General features: G+C 45.1%; 1 protein-coding gene across 1 annotated transcript in view; it reads left to right on the top strand.

Annotated features, from left to right (window-relative positions):
- Nucleotides 1–20042, top strand: part of LOC137909506 (neuron navigator 1-like) — a 67614-nt gene that overhangs the window by 26177 nt on the left and 21395 nt on the right. The window lies entirely within an intron of this gene.

The following is a 20042-nucleotide window of genomic DNA, read 5'->3' as shown; positions in this document are numbered from 1 at the left end:
GTGGCACGATGGTTATTTTTTGACTAAATGTCTACACTTTCGTCTCATTAATGATCTAAACATTGCTTGTGAGGTGAATTTTGCCACCTGCCAACTATTACAGGCCTGCAGCTGCAGCCAGGCCTGTAGTTAGTCATTTACCAGCAAACCACAGCCTTTATCAGCTCCTCTGCAATGCATCACAATTCAAGCCCGCCCCCTTCACAGTGTCTGCATTGGCACTGGCAACTGTAGCCCCCCCAAATCACCCTGTCAAATTAAACTACAAGTCTGCCAATTTTGCAAAAAGGTTTCCAAGTGGAAACTGGGCACATTGGCTCCCCAAGGAGAGCTACAACGCATGTCTTTAGAAGAGCGGCATCTATTCTGTCCAGCCTATGTTGGCTCTGTCAAGATCAGAATGAGGTTTGTTTTATAATAGCCTTATTGGATCAAAGGGTTAAATGTTGACATCACATCGGAAACCAATTAACTATTTCAGCTCAATTTCCCAGCCTGGTTTCTGGTTGTGTAGTGGTTTTATTAACCAGGTGGTCTATGTGTTAGAAACTTTGCTCTCTCTCCTATAATTGGAACTTTTAAGACTTTATTTCTCACATAAAATGTGTTCACCTGTCTATGCAGCTGGTTGTGGCAGCAGGACTGACGGGCTTTCAGCCAAACACTATTCTAACCCTTGTTTATCATCAGCGAGAAATGAATAACGCCTGACATGTTAATTGTGGTGTTTGTCTGTCTGGGTTGCATTGGTGTCAATAGCACAACAACAAAAACAGAGCATGTGTGGTGCCATTGTGAATATTTTTTTTGTGTGACAGCTGAATCAGACAGGCGGGTCATGAGACAATATTCAAGCGGCCGCAGTTATTTTCCAAATTGTTACTTAGAGGCCTGACTCTGCTGCCCTCTCTGAGGAAGACAACACGTCACCTTGTGACCTCAGGACCAGCCCACAATGACAGTTGCATTGTTATTATTAATAAAGGAATTGTGAGATTGTTATGACACAACGGCACCCACTCGAAGTGCACTGAACAAAAACACATTATCTAGTTCTGTGTGTCTTTGTGCATTAACCTTTAGAGCTCGTCCCACCAGACAAAAAAAAATAAAAAAATACATCCTGACAACCACAAAAAATGCCCCCGCAGTCGTTATTTGGAAATAAGTTGCATCACAGTTATGGTCCCTGCAGTGCTCTTGTTAATCTGGTCTCATTAGTGGCCATGCGTCTTTGTACTGTGCATCATTTGTTTCTATGATAAAGGAAAACATTGAGAAAGAAATGAGTGATGTGTGCAATAACAGAAGGAGAACACAACCATTTTTTTGTCTTATTTTGCTTCAGATGAAATATATTATTTTACATATTTAGGTGATTATTGCACAACCCTGTTTCAAAAAGGTTCAGATAAATATATGATAATAATAGTAATACTGACAATAGTGTTACAGAGCTGATGATATCAAATCCTTTATATGTTCGTCTCTCATTTATAGTGGTGAAGCTTACCTGTGAGCTACCCTTTGTCTGGTCCCTCACGTTTCATACATATCATGGTGCCACTAGTGAACAGCTATCCTCTTTACCTATTAAGTGTTCAAGTCAGGTGTTGTTTGAGAGTTCCACAGCTTTGTTTGTTGTTACTTTGTCACAACATTTCTGAAAACTGTGTCACAAAAATTCACATATAACCTATAATAATGACACAGATCAATAATTAGATATAATAATTTTGTGCAACTGATTCAATATCTTATTTCTGACTTATCGCTTAATCAAACCTTCTTCTTAACCGCTTTGTCCGTTACCGGGTCGTGGGGATCTTCATTCATTCATTATCCAACCGCTTATTCCGTCATCGGGTCGCGGGCCAAGCTGGAGCCAATCCCAGCAGTCAACGGGCGAGAGGCGGGGTACACCCTGGACAAGCCGCCAGTTCATCGCAGGGGCCACACATAGACAGACAATCATTCACACACACACTCACACCTACGGGAATTTTAGTGTAACCAATTATCCTAATCTGCATGTTTTTGGTGGTGGGAGGAAGCCGGAGGGATCCCACGCAGACACGGGGAGAACATGCAAACTCCTGGCAGAAAGGTGAGGAGGTGCTGTCACTTCATCAAACCTATGACCATATGTAAATGTTTTATCCACTAGGGGGCAGACTGGTGCTGCTGTTCCCTCTTTCATTGCCACCTCCACCTAAAAAGCATGAAGTAAACTCCATACTGGATTATTTTCCCTCATGTCATAATTTATGAGCTCATCCATCATACACAGCGGCATAGCCGATGTTATAATGAGGTCACAGTGCCCTTCGTATCACCCCCCCCCCCCCCCCCCCCCAACCTTTAATAATAAGATTTCCCCACATTCACTAGACATGTCTGTGACGTCGTCCTTGTCCGTTTGTTCTGTTCAAACTGTGAGGAAGCAGAGTCAGAGGCTGACCGTAAACATCTATGGGTGAGCGTGACTTGACTCACCCGACGTCTCGTTGTGACTCACTTGAGTTATGCATGAGTCACATTCACATGTATACAGTGTGACTGCAGCGTGACCTGCCTGACCCCCCCCAACCACACACACACACGTACAAGACCTCTTATGTCAGTAAACCATTTCCTGTCCTTTATAGGGGCCGTGTTTTGTCTGTTGAGTACAATTTACATCTGGAACAAGGTAGCCCCCCCCGCCCGCACCATCCCACCCACCCACCTAACACTCTCACTCACGCATGTAATTCATGCCATGAAACAACAGGACGAGTGACACGACAAGGGCATTCCCTGGGTGTGTTTATGGGGTATGATCCGATTGAGGTTTTACATTTTTACAAGTTTCGAACTCTATATTTGACCTTTGGGGTCAGAAGTCACGCTGACATGAAGCCCAGTCCTGAGGCTTTGAACTTTTTGGCACGTCAGTATTAACGTACTGAACCGATAAACATAGCAAGTTGGGGGGCTTCTTGCTGGTCTCTTTCTGATGTAGGACTTTAGGATACAGACCAGTTTGTCTCATGAATCCTGACCGCAGCAACCAAACTCTGATTCTGTTACATGCTTGGATTTTATTTTTTATTTTTTTAAGTCAAGCGAAAGAAATGGCAGCTCTTGTAAGCTAAATTCACTAAATCACTTTCTGAGAATCTTCTTGCAAGCCGAACAGACATGCTAGACGAGACACGCAACTCGGCGGCATAACGATGCTGCCTCATGCCGGTTCGAGGCACTGGGAGAGAGGCGAGATTACGTTTTAGCATAGCACTGTCACAAATAATCTCCTTGTAAACAAGACAACGCTTGGAGACCACAAGCCTTCACATTTCAGTTTCCACATTGCGTCATTGCCCTTAAAAGTCCCGTGATAGTTTTATCATCCTTTTATCCTTTTATTTTTTTAATTCAAGCGAAAGACATGGCAGCTCTTGCAATCACAGGATCTCTTTTAATCACTTTATTGGTCTTTGTGGTATTACTAAGTACAAAAAAGAGCTTAGGAGAGAAATTTGGACTGCCTTGTAATATCCTACTGAAAGAAAAACATCTTAATTCGGTATCTAGCTGAGCCTCGTCTGGGCTTAATAGTTGCCATTGATCTCTGTTGTTGTCGTTCAATCAATGCATGTCGACGAATGGATGAGCTTGCTTCTTGTTTTCTGCCCCGTTGAGCACAGACGGTTTTGTTTGTGGATGTAGGAGCTCCCTCCATCCCTCCCTTTAGTAAATGCACGGTCTCTATGGTTACGCAGCGAGACATGCTGGTTCACTGCACTAAATGTTTGAATTATGAATTTGTATTTGAAGCAGGACAGACATGCAAGAGGACCCTGAAGCTTTTCATTGTCTGCTGGTTTCAGTGTTTGGTTTAGTGTTTTTTTTTTGGCCATCTGCTTTCTAGAAAAGCAGAAGTGAGATTGTTGTTGTTGTTCTCACTCCAGCACAGGAACTGAAACAGAAAGAGGAACATCTGAATGGAGAAGCAACCTGTTTTTAGTCTCAGTCATACCTGGAATAACCGTTGGTGTAATCACTCATTACTTCTGCGTCGTGCCAGAAGCGACATTATTGTTGTTACATTAACACTAGAGGCTAATGTGACCTTTAGCTCATGGCTGTTTGGCCATGTCGATGGGTGGCCACTCAATCAGCGCAACTCTTAGACCATGTCATTGCCTCGAAACGTGATCTCCAGTGGGGCTTTCTCTTAGGTCTATGCTATGACCCCATCTACTGGCAGAAAGTTAGAACCTCTCTCTAACACGCACACACCCACACACACACACACACACGCTAATGCAGCCTGACAACTCCCCTTCCCACATCTGGATTTGATTTACGCTACAGGTGATGGATTTGCTCTCCCACTCTCTCTTTCATACCCAGGGCTTCCCACGTGCTGCGAGCCAGGTCTTTACATTATGATTCATCCTGCGCTCTAGTTACAGACCCCTCCCAAAAACAACACACACACACACACACATGCATACACACTAGACTTCAGCGTAGTGGCTGTGACCAGAGGGTCTCTTGCGAAATACAGGGAGAGAAAGGGAGAGAAAACTGCAATCGTTGCCCTTTGGAGTGTGACACACACACATTGACTTGGCTCTCTCACATTTTTAATAGACTTTTCCATGCTTTTATACGCCTCAGAGTACTAGTCTATTATTACAACAATGAAGATCTGACAAACATCTCAGATCCAACTTGGTGTTTATTTTAAGTTATGCAAGTTTCAACAGTTGTTGCGTTTTTTTTTTTTTACTTTTTCTTTTTTACACCAAACAGAATGCCAAGCTTTGACAGAACACATTGGGAAGTGCTCAGAAGTTCTTTGTAACTACATGATAAGATGAATAAATAACAAAAATTAGCAAAAATGTATGGACTAAAAAAGAATCCCCCCCAATGCATTTCTCCACTAAGATCTTCCCTCTGCCTGTGTGCCTTTTTAGTGTTGCGTGGATTGTTGATGGGAGTATTAAGGTGATGGGGTGTGTGCGTTATCCTGATCCACTCCCTGCCCTTCTCTAATGTCGTGCAGCACTCGATTGCCGCTGTCTGCTCAGTGCGGCGTGTAATCGATTACTCTCTCTGTCATTGTGGAAGGAACTTGACTGAACGGAGGAGCGTGCTCTTTCTTTGTTTCAGCATATGTGGTCAAAACAATAGAGCGAACACCCACGGAGGACGCTGTCACAAACAGGCAGCCTTTCACCATGGTTACGCCAGCCATTATGCAGATGAGGCTGTCGCCCTGCCTCCAGAGGCTTTTCCAGTTACGCTTTGGTTTCACAAAGCGCCACTTTAACGACAGGATGATTACATTTAATTTACACCTAGTTGCTAAACTTTCATTATGTTGTCCGTGAGCCTGCCTGCTGTTCTCGGTGATGATGCAACCAGCTCCCGCTGTAACAGCAGGACGCCGCTGACAACCAGCAAGCACATGAATCTGTTTATCACACACACACCCTCGCTCACACGTGCTACTGATTCACACACAAGTATGGACTCGGATACACAGCACATTAAAAGATTGAACAGAGAATAAACATATGGGACTGTGAGGGGATTTGCAGCCCTTGAAACCCCCCCTGACACCTCCTGTTTGAGAGGGAACAATGGCCTCGTGTGCCCTTTTTTTATTCGTGTGTATTTGCTCGGTCACGCGGTTTCATTATTAACCTTCTTCATTCATCACTACAATAGGTTTGGCCAGACAGACTTGGCAAAGTGAATGAGGCGGTAATTGTCAGTTAATCTCTGGTGACTTTCCCTGTTGCTTGAGAAAATATTTTCTGTACTCCGTTATTCATCGTTCTTTTCTGTTCTGTCTGTGCCTGTCTGTCCTCACACACACACACACACACACACACACACACACACACACACACACACACATTAGTGTTAATCTAAACTGACTGCAGTTGTCAGACCAATGCTTGATCTATGTCACGGATATGTTTTGGTTGACTGCAGGCCTTTTCGTTGTTGTGAAAGATGTCGATATTGAGCAACAAACACATGTTTTGGATCTGAGCTTGGGAACTATGCTCACTTCCTTCAGAGAGAGATTTTCCATCCATCCTGCTTTATTGGAATGACAGAAAGTTTGGGAATGTTGGGAAAGTCGAAGATGGAAAACTTTCTCTACCTCCTTGCCGTCTTTTCCTCGAGCTTCTACACGGCATATATTTTAAGCATATAGCTAGCTCGGTTAGAAAGGTCTGGTAAATCTCCATGGAGACGCTACGGCACAATCCCCGCTAATCCCTGGCTTTTATGGTTGAAACAGAATAAGGGAACAGACGGACTTAGTCAGCAGACTGAGAATGCACGTGTGTGTGTGTGTGTGTGTGTGTGGAGGACCCCCACAAAGATCAGAGGGATGTGTTACCATGTCAACAATACAGACCTGCAAAAGAAATACATTTTGCTTGTGTATGTGTGTGTGTGTGTGTGTGAAGGGACTTAATTTAATTTAAGCTTCTTAATTTAACAAAGGTCAAAATGTCATAACTTCTGCCAGATGACCAATTCCTGCCCATTTCCTTTAAGGAAAGACACAGATCCCACTCTTCCTGCAGATGTTTAGAGAATCCACTTTGTTTTGTTTTCTTATGATAGAATCACACCTGACCTGTGGGTGAGATAAAAATGAGGAAATGACCCGAAAACAGCCACTGACAGTGAGCCTGATGCTAAAGCAACAAGCACTGATCTAAACCACATAGAGCATTCCTTTAAGACCCTGGATCAACGTTTCCGATGTAATTTTTTTAATAGGCTTTTAAGACCGAACATAAATGTATCAGCAAAGCTTAGTGGCGTTACAGACAGAAATATTCCATCGACTATCGGATGGAAAATGGATGACGGAAAGAAAGGATCCTCTGATGACCTTTTTCTCCACTGGCAGCTCAAGGTTTCGTGGTTCTTTGACGATGAGCCCATCATAATGGGGGTTGTGTTGCTATGTCTCAACAAACACAGCTTGTGGTGAAATGTTTTATGTGCATTTCTATTCTTCCTCTTGATTTTCAAGATGAAACTTTTTTTTTCTTTTCCCAGTGCTTGCAAAATGAAATTCGTATCAGCAATAACTAATCTCTGCATTAAGTTTCAGTTTAGAGAATGCTATCATGCTAAGACGCTAAACTTAATGAGCACATAACATGCAAACAGCATGAAATCAGGATGAACAAATGGTGTAATTCAATGTCAAGCTGTGAGTTATTTTCATTTACACAATTATAGCAGAGTGTAGGATTTTAATGTACCTACAGTTTTTTTTCTTGTTCTCTTAATAATCTCAATCACTGATCTACATGTTCAGAAATCAGGATGGGCGTACTATATGTACTCAAAATGCCTGATTAAGACTAGGATACTTTGGTGTGTGTGTGTTTTTTAATAAACTACTTTTCTTGGTATTAAAAAGTAGTTTGAGGAAATAATCGGGTTAATTCCTGAAGGTTGGTTCCCAGAACCCCCCCCACACACACACACACACACACACACTCACACACACACACGCACACGCACAGCACGAATAACCTTGCTCCAAATCATCCATATCCTCCCTTAAGTCCCTCTGCAGGGGGTAAATGAAACGGCATGGTTAAAGACGAGCTTTTGAGGGAACTGTGGAAGGAATCTACCTGAACCGTAGACATGTGCACGAACATGCTCACAACTCGCACTCAGACACACAATGTGAACAGCAGAGCTGCGACTTGGTGAGCTAACAGTGGGGTGTGATGGGGGTTTGGTAACGCGCATAAGAATGAACCTTTCTTCCCTTTTACTGACACCCACCGTGTTTTTATCTGTAGGTTAATCTCACATTAGTCACACACTTCCCTTTTAAGCTTCCCACCATCATTGTCCCTTCCTGTTAACCATTATAGCATCTCTTAATCTCACCCTCTCCAGTATTTCCCCAGTGCCCCCAATAGTGGACATGTAAATGTTCCCAGGAGATGGGAGTTAAACTGGTTGCAGAAACCAAAAACCTGTTGAGCTATATTTTAATTCTCCAAGACACGCTTCTTCCTTGCCCTGCTGTGTCTCTTAAAATCCCTCTTTGAAGTAAAGAGTAATTTCATCTTAACACATGTCCTCAGCAGACTGGGCCCCGAGAACAGCGTCCTGTCCAGGCAAAGGCCTAATTAGAAGCTTTGGATCATCACGACTTCGAGAGTCCCTCAATTAACCGCTCGGACAAACGCTTTAGAAGAATTCTGTGTGTGTCTTTGTGAGGTCTTCGTTTCGGCATTTAATCTAAAGCATAATAATTTAACCTTAATAGACATCTGTATGTGTGTGTGTGTTTATACAGCTAGTGGTTTAGCCATTACTGCGTGTGCCTCAGAGCTCTGTGTGATCCTGCTCTGATAAGAGGGATGAGCTTTCCCAGGTCACTTGTCTCTTTCATCAGCCGAGGAGCGACAGGTTCCCAGGGTCAGGCGGGTGACCCTGCCTGTATGGTGTCATTACACACTTGCATCATTACCTAATTATGCTGGTGCACACACACACACACACACATACTGAAAACAAACAGTGAGTCCTTAGATACGGAGTGAAAAGGAGGGTTGGAATGGAAAAAGGTGCAGTAAACAGCGAGGCGGGGGCAGGGGGGGGGGCTGTCTGGACACGACCCCTCCTGGTGGTCAAAGTAACATTCAGAAAAACTGAGCTTGCTGTCCAGCGACAGAAACTCGGATGAGAGCTGATAGAGAATAAAGAGATAAAGAAACAAGCTGATTGTTGTGTGGATGTGTGTGTGTGTGTGTAGGTTTGTGTGTGTGTGGAGATAGAAACTGTTTGCTTTCTCTTTATTAGTAACACTAGGCAACAATGGCAGCAACTCCACACACCTGCAGTTCAGCATACCAATGTGCCAATCAGACATCCCAACAAACACACATACACACGCACACACACACACACACACACACACACACACACACATGCACACTGTGTGCCACATCGGCCTCCATGGTACGAGTGAACAGTATCCTGAAGAATTCTGTTTTTGTTCCCTCTGCACTGAAGCGTTTTTCTCTTTCTAAGGCTGCGTTTTAAATCTCTCTATTCCATTTATTTTACCACATGAACAGTTGTGCTTAAATGAAGTGATTACCCCCCCCCCCCCACCTCTTTCTCGCCCCTTTATGAAATGATCCCAGCAAACAGGCAGCTCTATTCACTGGGGTCCACTCAGTACTGAAAGCATTGAAACACCACTGGATGTTGCATGGGGGGGCATTGGCTACATGATGCCCAACCTATTCCTCTGCAAGTCGATACACACTCTGTTGCAATAGAAACACGAGAGTCATTTGCCCTCAGGGCTTCATTACATCGCGATTAAGGTATATTTGTCATTATTTCAGAGACACCTTTGAATATTTCTAAAATAATTTATTACCCATAAATGATAGATTCAAGAATTGAAAAGGTAAAGCAAGATATATTGAATAAATTTATGTTACAGTCAAACTCAAAATACCTCAGTAATGACATTATCACAGTATTCAGCATTAATAGTGCAGGTGCCACTGACACGCACTATATGTGACTGGGTTATGCAGACTTTGGTGATTATAATATCTCTGACATGGTTCATTTTGCTGCTGAGTGAAATGATGCCACTGATTTATCCAATGGAGCGTCCGGCCTGCCGTCCGAGGGCTGCGTCTCGCTTTTGTCTCTGACGCGTCTCGTTAGCGGACGTGGGGACTGCGCTTTTATCATGCGGATGAATACGCGTTATAAAGCCTCTTCTGAAAAAACGCACAGCTGGTCGCGATGAGGGGGCCGGAGGAGAAGGAATTCGGGGTGTTGCCTTGCGATCCATGCCTCCCTTTCTTGCTCATCCCCTCCCACCCGAACCAGTTTGTGTGTGTGTGTGTGTGAGAGAGAGAGAGAGAGAGAGAGAGAGATGTGCGCGCTTCATCTCTGAAGCACTGCGGGAGTGGGTCAGTCGGTTAGCGCTGCTGACTCTCCCAGGCGGTTCCCCGGTGATCGGCGGCGGGCAGCAGCAGCAACGGGTGGATCGCTCTCCGTTACTTCCAGCCCGCAGCAGCGGGATATGAAAAACGGGAACAAAGAGGCGCAAAAGCTGGACGGTTGAAGAAGAATGAGCGGACGCGTGCTGAACGGGAAAATGCTGCAGCTCCCGGCGCCGCGGCGCACGGGGAGGACAATGCACTTTCTGTCAAGGTAACGGACTGAGAATGGCGCACCAGAAGCGCACTGTCTATAGCAGTGGTGAACTCGCTTTGAATTGTGCCAAGGCAAACGCGAGGATGTCTTGATAGCGGTGATAGCCGGTGCGTAAAAACGCAGCGGCATGTCTCGCTGATTAAAGCTCCGACAGCTGCACGGCGGAACCGTTTCACGGTTGTCACTGTCACGCTATCCGGTCCGACTGTTGTCAGATAGTGCGTCAATATCAATGAGTCGATGGTCTTTCTGCGCGTGTAAAGATGGAGCCACAGCCGGCTCAGAGCCCAATGCGGAAAGCCACACGCTGAATCAGCATTGTTCAAAAAAAGGCGCATACAGTATCTGCGTGGAAGGAAATGCATTTCTACGCGCGTCGTTTAAAGCGCGTTAAAAGAATGTGTGCGCGCGTTTCGTGCGTCTACGGTGTGCCGGTGCACCCATTGTTTCACGCTGCGCGCTATGACAGCTGATTGGCTGTTCGGCGGTCAGTCAGCAGCGGCAGGTATGCGCTAGTGTGCGTGTGCGTGGGCGTGGGCGTGGGCGTGTTCGCGTCGATCGGCTGCGGGGACCGTGTTCCGTTAAACTGTCTGGGCTGACCTACATTTTGAACGACGCCTTCGCCCGGTAAATCTACCGTGATTGGGTGGACCGCAGCAAGCCTCCTGCGTGGATCATCTGCACGCCCACCCTCATGAAATGATCTAACTGCGCGTCTTAATGCGCGGGCTAACCTAGGCCAGTGGAACGCGTGCGTGGGTGAGAACGCACAGCCACTGTAGATAAACAAGAATATTTTCAAGAATAAGACGCATGCTGTTACAGATGCATTAAAGACAACGCTCTCTCCCCGTGCGTGTGCGTGTGCGTGTTATCATCTGATAAACGTGATGATCAAACCCAGAGGCGGTATTAGTAGGTGTGTGTGTGTGTGTGTGTGTGTGTGTGTGTGTGTGTGTGAGAGCACATTATGGAACATTACATGCATCACTGCCCAGCCAAACACAAAGATTTGATCGCCTCTGTTTAGTCCTGTTGAGCGCATTCCAACGTCAACGAAGCGTGCCCCCCCCCCCCCCCCCCCCCCCTGCGTGCACGTGGGTGTCGTCATCTATGCATCTACAGAAAGCCTGCTTCAACTCCGGATCGCAGATCCACTCCGGGTTAGCAGCACAACCTGGTCCAAATATCTGACACGCAAGCTGGTGGACGTTGGACATGAATGTGTGTGTTGCACCAGGTCCTCTCGTTGGACATGAATGTGTGTGTTGCACCCAGGTCCACCTGTTGGACATGAATGTGTGTGTTGCACCAGGTCCTCTCGTTGGACATGAATGTGTGTGTTGCACCAGGTCCACCTGGTGGACATGAATGTGTGTGTTGCACCCAGGTCCTCTCGTTGGACATGAATGTGTGTGTTGCACCCAGGTCCTCTCGTTGGACATGAATGTGTGTGTTGCACCAGGTCCACCTGGTGGACATGAATGTGTGTGTTGCACCAGGTCCTCTCGTTGGACATGAATGTGTGTGTTGCACCCAGGTCCACCTGTTGGACATGAATGTGTGTGTTGCACCAGGTCCTCTCGTTGGACATGAATGTGTGTGTTGCACCAGGTCCACCTGGTGGACATGAATGTGTGTGTTGCACCCAGGTCCTCTCGTTGGACATGAATGTGTGTGTTGCACCAGGTCCTCTCTAGTTCATGCTGTTTAAATGAAAACAGAGCCGCCGTGATGCAGACCAGGCTCATGAGGTCATTTAGCTGTTCCTGGGAAAGTGTTGGTCAGCAGCAGCTCTTATTGGTTGTATGCTTTATGTGTGCTTTGACTTCTGCTGAAATCCCTTATTGTTCCATCATAATTATCTCAAATAGTACGGAGGAGAGCAGCAGAAGTGCACGTTCACCGCCTGTGTCAGGTGGCACCGGTGACCTTTCAGTGTGAACGACCTCCAGTAATTAAAATGTTATTCCTCTTAGCCTGTGAGCTGACTTCTCACTGTGAACCAATCTGTTCTTAAATGGAACGTCACCTGATGATTACACGCGACTGAAATCATTTCATCGCATCACAGACTCTCGTTTGTCCAATTATGCTAACAACAAGCTAAGCTGTCTGTCCAACAAGGTCATTAGAGAGACCTGAGACTGAAACAAGAGAAGCCTGTAACCTGTGCTTGACAGTCATATGCACTTTTTTTTATTATTATTATACACGGAGGTGCCTGTTTTCACAAACAGGGCTTATATTTTCATGAGGCGGGGCCTCCTGCAGTTTAGTGAGTTCCTCTGTTACATCAAAGAAAAATGACCCGCAAGCTGGACGGCAGCGAGAAAGATTGAACCGTGCCCTCAATGGCTGTAGAGAACATAAACTCATGCCATTTTCATCTGATAGTTCAATCTGACGTGAGTGAAAAGATCAAGAATCGCGACACAGTTCCACCAGTTTATATCAAAATGAGCTCGAGGAATGCGGATTCTATGTGTCTGTCATTTTCTTTTTGTGCATCTTCGCTCTTCTACTATGGCATGCATATATATATATATGTGTGTGTCTGCATATGTTGGAGGATGAGGGAGTGGAACCCCAGAATACACTCACCGGAATGTGAAATGTGTGTTTAGCGCGGCCCGAGGCTGCAGGAATGTCTCCCAAACTCACGGTAGCCACTTTCAGCAGAGTGGGCGTGTGCTCGAAGCGACAGCAGGTGACGGTGCCTGCTCATCCTGGGAGCGCCTCGAGGCATTCTTTTGGTTCATCGCCACATGTGTTCACATATTTAATGGCACGCAATAGCATGCGCATACAGCGGCTTGTCTGTCTCGTCCGCCAAATGGGAGCTATGTGTGTTTTTAATAGGTGTCTGCTTCAGGAGAAGTGAACGAGTCAACGGGTCGTTCATCCTTTTTTTGTTGAGGCGCTGTTTGGACACGCCTTGGCAGGTGCTCGGCCGTGGTCAGCGCAGATCTGTAGCCTCTTTGTGGCGTTGAACAAAAGCTATGCAAACACATCATTCCCATGTTCCCATCTTGCACTTTCCGTGTCATCGTTTTGTTTGAGTCTAAATCGGCCTTTCTCTTTACTCGCCTCCCGAACTGACTTAAGAGTTTTTGGTTTGCTTCTTAAGTACCGGCAGCCCTCAATCCACTGATCCGCTCCAGTCAGCACTTTGATTATCTCCCAGCTATGCGGAACCAACTGTATTAATCTAGAAGATTAATGCAGAATTAAGTCGTGGCTGTCCTCGTCAAAAAAAAAAAACTGACCACGAAGTTCAATTTATTGGGAGGAGATGCTTGATGCTAGTTGTCTTGAGCCACATCTGGGCGGTGTCTCATATCCCGTAGTTCTTCTTTCTGAAATGTGTGCACGTGATGCTGGGAAGGTGCCGTTGTAAGACACAATGTGAATGACACTGTGTCACTGTTTGATTTTTCAGTTGATGCCACTGATTAGACCTGATTTTCCAGTTCTTAAACTCAACAGCTCTCTGCGCTTTGCTCTGGTGTGTTGTCATTGACGTATCTGAAGGGAGGCCAGCGGAAATCCTACTCCAGGACCCCACCCTTGTGTTTTGGGGTTCCCCTTGTGAGCTCCTCCCCAATTCTTAGCCCTTGATTTGGGGCTGGAAAGCACTACACGTTATGGAGGGGATTTAACTGGCCGTTCCAGCTTGTCCCACGAGTGCTGTCCCTCTTCTGCTTCCTGGTCTCCTGTAGAGAAGCCACTTAAGAAGAAACTCTGGTCACTGTGTGTGTGTATTGAGTAGTGGGGGGTGTCAAGGGTCATGCCAAGACTGTGCTGGTGGCCGCTTAACTCGCTGAAGCATTTTAACACTCTTCGACCCAGTTTGTTCTGCTCTTTTAAGCACTTTGACAATGAAAACATCACTTTATAGACAAATTGTTGAAAGGTTTCTCTGATTTTCTGCTAAAAAAAAGTCCTTTGTGGCTGCATTAAAAACTGTGTGTTGGCCTTATTCAAACAGGACCAATAGCCTTTACTTCACTTTTTGTCTGACTGAGGTCATGGTGGGAGGAACACAAAGTAAGTGCACACCGCTCCCTGCTTCTTTTCCTTTCCTTTTATGAGAAGAACAAAATGACCCAGTTGGCATCGGTGTGATCAGCAGTCACACAATTTTGAGTTTCCAAGGATATTTCACCAGACAAAGTTCCTTATATGAAGCCCTGAGCCTTCTGCTGTGGGGCCTGTCCTGCTTAATTTCATGAGGATGAAGTAGTTCAGAGACAAGTTGTCTCTGCACAAACCTCATCTGTCCACCCTGGAGGAATGGAGAGATTCAGAGTATTTTGAAAGCAGTTTCCCCTATTCCTAAACTGCTCTCGCACTGTCCGCCGTCTCCTCTGCCCAAGAAAAGATATTTCAACAAGCAGAAATCAAAATGCACATTCGTGCTTTTTCTGTCATTTAACCTTCAACCCATAAAGCCCAGAGCATTCGTCCCCATCGTTGCAGGATGAACCCGGAAGAGTGATATAAATCTCTACGCACAGATTAGGATGAGGATTACTCACCCCTGCATGCTTTAGCGTAGCCATTCTCACCACGTACTAACATCACACACACTCACACACAACTGACAACTGATTCAAGTATCACTCTTGGGGACAATATAGCAATTGAGCACAATACATGTCGATGTGTCTGTTTGTGTCCTAAACCCTGAGGCTATTGCTGTCAGGGATGTTCCTGTCAAAGACACAACAGGATCGTGCCTTCATGGCGGCCGTTTAGGGATGTGACCTCCTAGTTCCCCTGTGAACTCACACAGACACACAAGAAATGCATCTCTAGCTGATGCGCCAGGCCTGCTCTAATCCCAGTGGCAGATGGAATTAGCAGTAATTACGAGCTCATTAACTCCAGCCTGTGCAGTAATCTTCTGTAATGCCCAAATATGGCTGTTCCTGCTGTGTGTGTGTGTGTAAAGAGGAGTGTCCAAGCGGCTATAGCACATTATAATAAATACCAGATTGACTAAGTGGACAATAAAATACAGCCACATAGAACTATGGGGGGGGGGGGGCGTTTTGTCTTCGCTGCACCTTTCATGTCAGAATTGGAGGTTTACAAGATGTAGCAGGGGCTCGGTCTTCTCAGGGAATTTCTTTCATGACCCTACACGGTGCTGCAGTGATGGATGATCCGACACATGAGCTTCTTCAAAATCTGTGTGACCTACAGAACATTTTAAATGATCATCCAACCAGAACGTTTCATTGAGATCTCTTTTTTCTACTGTCTAGTCAGTGGAGAGGAACATTTTCTGGTCTCTCTCGCTCTCTCTCTCTCTCTCTCTGCATGGGTTTGTTTCCTGGCAATAAAGTCCTGAAGTGGTCCAGGGAACCATATTGTCGGCCATCTGTACACACAAATCACCCTGCTCTTTCAGTTTGACCAGGTAAATGCCCATCCGCACGTCTGATGGATGAGATGTGAGCTCATGCACATAGACAGCATCATTGCTAATGCTTAAATCAACTGTACCACATTTTTAAAACTGTCTCCCAGATGTCAGTGCAGCCACAACGGTGACGAAGAGAAAAAAGGCTGACACTGGGGTGTGGCTGGTTGCGTTGCCGGTTGTGTTGCTCTCCACCACAAATGGCTTCTTTTGCTGGGTATGTTTAGATAAGTGTTCTCACAATAGTAACCCTGTTGGGTTTACATCCTGTCTGATCTGACCAGACAGGAACTAGTAGAGGATGTTGAAGCAGGTCAGTGAATCATAACGTTGCTGCTGAACTTCCGTTTTCTCGTCGCTAATTAAGATTGAGACCCACTGGGCAGAAGCAATATCATTATCTAAGCATCATCACACCTTGCTCTAGTATGGTGACATTTCTGCGCAGGGACGGCTGAGTCCCCCCCCCCCCCTCACTTATGACTTTAAGGCCACAGCTCCTGCTGTTATTCCTCTTCAAGCTGGTCTGAGGTCTATCCTCAAATACTGGATGGCAGAAGCAGATGAGCAGCCGACCTTATTATCTTTAGCACGAGTCAAAGTACTTAGTCAAAGACAGATTTAGACTTTACAGACTCTAATGATTTCAGCAGCCCTTTAACTTTTGCCCCCCGCCCCTTTGGTTTTTGTGCTGACTGTCCACTGCCAGTCTGACAGTGCCCTACTTTCCATTTGCCTAAAAGGCATCTCTGCAACCAGCAACTGTTCTGATTTATCCATTTTGGGTCCTGCCGTGTGACGCTGTGCATTTTAGCAGGAATGGAAAGTTTGTGTCGGGCTGCTAAAACACTTTCCATGCTTTTACACAAATATGGGGAGAAACAGTGTCAAAATGTCACATTGACTAAAGGCATTTAATCCCATGAGGTACAAAAGAGTGTAACAATTTATTGATATGACCGAATCTACTAGACGCACAGCTTTCGGAAGTTCTTATCCTTTATTCTACAAATGTGTCTCCCCTCAGCTGTCATGTTCTCATCTTATTTGCTGCCACTGTGGTCCAACAGGTTTAACGGTAGTTTCCTCTTAGCTCCTGATTGGTTAGCGGCTGTCACTAATTGCATGTAGTGGTTGTCATCAAAATAATTTTGATCATAAAGGTCTAACCAGTACATTTCTTGCGTATGATGTCTATACATCCTCAGGCCAGACAGGGGTGCACTCAATGGAGCTTCAAAATGTATTTATCAATATCTCGGTTGATTATTGACAGCTGTTTATAGAATTTGACACAGTCATGTAGGGTGGGGGGCCTCTATCCCACGACTGAATTTCATCCGGATCGGATCGGGATTGCGGATACTGTCGATTATTCGAAAAATGGGAGTTCACATTGCGTTTAGAAGGATTATGTAAAAACTGAGGTCAGGAAAAAAATATTGCATTTTAACATTGAAACTTCATTTACAGATTCCAAAATCAGTTGCAAATACACATCAACTCCAATTCATTCTTACTTTTCTTGGTTGGTGTACAAAGATACCAAGAACAATATAGAACCTTTTGGTGATGATCCAGATCACCATGTGGACGGTGTAAATTAAATAATGAGGGGAATGAGCTGCTTGGCGGAGGTCTGTGCTCTCTGAGTGCTTTTCTAGTTTACAGTTAGATGACTAGACTTTGCTTAAGTGCACCAACATTCTCTATAATATGCATTAATTATTGATCAGGTAATTATCAGGTATTATTAATATTTCATGTGGACTGTAAAATTGTATCCTCCACAATCTCATGCCGTCTTCTCACAATGTAGCAAATACGTGCCTCACTGGCCCCACAAGGTAAATTCTACTTGCCTCAGTCTAGAAGAGAGTCAGCATCACATCCCTCAAATGGCCTATTTGAACACTATTTGTGGAATACGTTATCAACCAATGCTTTTAAGTCTGCTCTCCGAGGCTGCCAAGACTTCAACTCCCAGCAAATACTGCTTCACAGGTAAGGAGAGGAGAGGAGAGCGCAGCGGTCTCATAATGAGGGGCAATAAAGACCATTCACATTGAGATCAGAGCAATTAGGTCCAAAGTCTGAATAGGGGCGATGGTAGAAGCCTGATAACAACGGCTGACTGTTAAACTCAGCAGCAGCTATTCAACAATGCTCTCTCTCTCTCGAGTTTGCGAGGCTGACATTTGTGTGGGTGTGCCGGGCCTCCCCACAGACCACGAAAAGCAAAGAAGTCATGTCTCCGTAGAAGACGGATGTGTTTATTCAGACACATCATGACCTGTACAAGAACAGAAAAATACAGTGAAATATTCCAAACATCTGAAACATTCTGATGCTCAGACAAGACAATCTCAGTCATGAGAGATGCAGAATTTTTTGCTCTGACTGAAACCAGTTGTGCGAAGCCGCCTCGGGTCGACGGAGTACAGTGTTGTCCGGATGTTGCATTTAGCGCATGGTGTGCAGGAAAACAAAAAAATTGACTGCCATACTGGTGAAGAATGAGTTTAATCAAGCGCATCTCAGGTTAATTGACATTTATCGCAGCCAAAATTGAATCAACATAGATTTTCATTTCGCTCATGGAATTACAGTCACAGGGCGCCATTTCCCCCTCCAGCTGTGCTTCTTCGCTTGAGTCTTGAAGTGAGACGCGATATGAGAAAGGGGTGACGGAGAATTTCAGTCTATGGAGGTAGAAATGAACAAGACGAGCACAGGGAGATAAAAACGGCAGATTTTAGAAGCCTCTGTTAAAGGGAGGAAGGATTCAGCAAGTAGAGGCGACGGATGCGATATCGCTGCTTCCTCGCTCAAAAGCGCATCGTGTCCTTGGACATTCTTCTGTGCATCATGAACAGAGCTCTCTCTTTGTCATGCTTGCACACTTCATTTCCTTTCTCTCAGCCCACGCACCGCTTCACCCTCGTCTCTCGATTATCTTCACCCACTTCTGTGTGTTTCTTTGCCCTCTTTTCTTGCACAAACTTCCTTTCATCTTAACCAATGGAGGGAACACTGGGGGGGGGGGGCACACCTGGACGTATTGACAGCGGATGTGGTGCTGTTTGTTAGCAGACAGTGGTTGTGAACAAGAAAGTTTGTGTTTCAGCCAAAAATCTGAAGTCTCTCGTGCAGACGTTGAAACGGTTTGCATGACTGTTCTGCAAATTGAGAGTTTCCTGCTCTGAAAACCGAGAAGATTTAAAGTCTGATCAAATTTGATTTCTTCAGATCGGAGCTGAAGAAATTCTAATTTACTGCTTCTCTAAAGGCATTCTTCCTCTTCCTGTCCCCCCCCCCCCCCCCCCCCATTGTCTCCACATTGCAATTACTTCCTGAGTCTCTGAGGCTTCTTCGGGTCTTATCTAAGCAGGTATTAATGAAACTTCTGTACTGAATTATATTTAATAGTTTGGGAGTTTTATTGTATAAAGTTCATTTCCTTTTTTCAGAAGAAAAAACGAAAAACAAAAACTGAATGATGATTAAAATGCTTAGCTTGGGTTTCCCCTAATATCCACTATAGAAATAAAGCACTGATAAGTACCATGATATTATCTGCTTTTGATCTTATTAACCGACTAAGCTGCTGCTATCACTGATCTCTGACCCCACCCAGCCTCTCCTCTGTGGGTTCCTGTTTTCACATCAGTCAACAGAGTGTCTGCACATCCAGCAGAAACGGTTTGTTCTGTTTTCTATCAGCTCTGCATTATTGATCAGAGCGAGTGTTATCTCAAACCAAAGCTTGCGGCTCCGCAGACAGCTGTGAAGTGAATAACAGGATATGGCGGGAAGGTATTGCTTCAGAGAGACGCTAATGACAAAACACAGCTGTGTGAGAGGAAGTTCATTTTCTAGTTTGTTGAAAGAGGAATAAATGACGAACACACACACACACACACTTATTGTATATGAATATATCTACTCTGGATGAATTCAAAGTTTCTCATTCTTCTGTGAATGTTTCTGTTTTGGATGGATGTTTGTATTATTTATTCAAATGAAAAGGTAGGAAATATTGTGGATGACAGAATAGGTTTGCAAACGTGGTTTAAAATGTGTTGAATCGTAGCACGTGATTTTATAAAATCTTGTTGCTGTTTTTTTGGTGTGTCGCAGGGACACAGTTCAACCCTCCTGACATGTCTGGTCCAATCTTAAAGTTGCCCTTAATACGACTTTGGTGTACAGACGAGGCAACGTGGCGACCGCTTCAGACATAAAGTCTTGTCTGCTCTTTTTGCATCAATATAGCCACAGGCGAGACAGGGAGGGCTTTCTCCTCACCGCACTCCCCCCTGACCCCCCCATCATGGAGTCCCTCAGGGTGCAGCGTGAC

Source organism: Brachionichthys hirsutus, chromosome 2, assembly GCF_040956055.1.
Source record: "Brachionichthys hirsutus isolate HB-005 chromosome 2, CSIRO-AGI_Bhir_v1, whole genome shotgun sequence".
Taxonomy (NCBI): Eukaryota; Metazoa; Chordata; class Actinopteri; order Lophiiformes; family Brachionichthyidae; genus Brachionichthys; species Brachionichthys hirsutus.
Note: the sequence above shows the minus strand (reverse complement) of the source record. Positions and strands in the feature narration are given on the sequence as shown.